The following is a 1697-nucleotide window of genomic DNA, read 5'->3' as shown; positions in this document are numbered from 1 at the left end:
TTTCCTTTTCCAGCATTGGCCTCAAACAGCTCCAAATATCCACTTGCAGATTCTGCAAAAAGAGAGTTTCAAATCTCTTCTATCAAAAAGAAGGTTCAACTCTATGAGTAGAATGCAGTCATCACAAACATGATTCTGAGAATGCTTTAGTCTAGTTTTCATGTGAAGATATTTCCTTTTCCAGCACAGGCCTCAGTGCGCTCCAAATATACACTAGCGGATTCTACCAAAAGATTGTTTCAAAACTGCTCTTTCAAAAGAAAGATTCAAGTCTGTGAGTTGAATGCACTCATCACAAAGAAGTTTCTGAGAATGCTTCTGTCTAGTTTTCAGGTGATGATGTTTCTTTTCCCAGCATAGGCCTCAAAGCGCTCCAAATATCCACTTGAAGATTCTACAAAAAGAGAGTTTCAAAACTGTTCTTTCAAAAGGAATGTTCACGTCAGTGAGTTGAGTGCACACAACACAAAGAAGTTTCTGAGAATGCTTCTGTCTAGTTGTTATGTGAAGATATTTCCTTTTCCAGCATAGGCCTCAAAGCGCTCCAAATAAACACTTGCAGATTCTACAAAAAGACTGTTTCAAAACTACTCTTTCAAAAGAAAGGTTCAGGACTGTGAGTTGAATGCACTCATCTCAAAGAAGATTATGAGAATGCTTCTGTCTAGTTTTTATGTGAAGATATTTCCTTTTCCAGAATTGGCCTCAAACAGCTCCATATATCGACTTGCAGATTCTACAAAAAGAGAGTTCCAAAACTCTTCAATCAAAAAGAATGTTCAACTCCGTGAGAAGAATGCAGTCATCACAAACAAGATTCTGAGAATGCTTCTGTCTAGTTTTTATCTGAAGATATTTCCTTTTCCAGCATAGGCCCCTAAGCGCTCCAAATGAACACTTGCAGATTCTACAAAAAGAGTGTTTCAAAACTACTCTTTCAAAACAAAGGGTCAAGACTGTGAGTTGAATGCACTCATCCCACAGAAGATTACGAGAATGCTTCTGTCTAGTTTTTATGTGAAGATATTGCCTTTTCCAGCATAGGCCTCAAAGCACTCCAAATAAACACTTGCAGATTCTACAAAAAGAGTGTTTCCAAACTGTTTTATGAAAAGGAATGCTCAAGTCTGTGAGTTGAATGCACTCATCAAACAGAAGTTTCTGAGAATGCTTCTGTCTAGTTTTTAGGTGAAGATGTTTCTTTTCCCAGCGTAGGCATCAAAGCGCTCCAAATATCCACTTGCAGATTCTGCAAAAAGAGAGTTTCAAAAATCTTCTATCAAAAAGAACGTTCAACTCTATGAGTAGAATGCAGTCATCACAAACAAGATTCTGAGAATGCTTCTGTCTAGTTTTTATGTGAAGATATTTCCTTTTCCAGCATAGGCCCCTAAGCGCTCCAAATGAACACTTGCAGATTCTACAAAAAGAGTGTTTCAAAACTACTCTTTCAAAACAAAGGGTCAAGACTGTGAGTTGAATGCACTCATCCCACAGAAGTTTACGAGAATGCTTCTGTCTAGTTTTCATGTGAAGATATTTCCTTTTCCAGCGTAGGCCTCAAAGCACTCCAAATAAACACTTGCAGATTCTACAAAAAGAGTGTTTCCAAACTGTTTTATGAAAAGGAATTCTCAAGTCTGTCAGCTGAATGCTCTCATCAAACAGAAGTTTCTGAGAATGCTTCTGTCTAGTTT

The sequence above is a fragment of the Pongo pygmaeus genome, chromosome 12, assembly GCF_028885625.2.
Source record: "Pongo pygmaeus isolate AG05252 chromosome 12, NHGRI_mPonPyg2-v2.0_pri, whole genome shotgun sequence".
NCBI lineage: Eukaryota > Metazoa > Chordata > Mammalia > Primates > Hominidae > Pongo > Pongo pygmaeus.
This window is presented reverse-complemented; position numbering follows the sequence as displayed.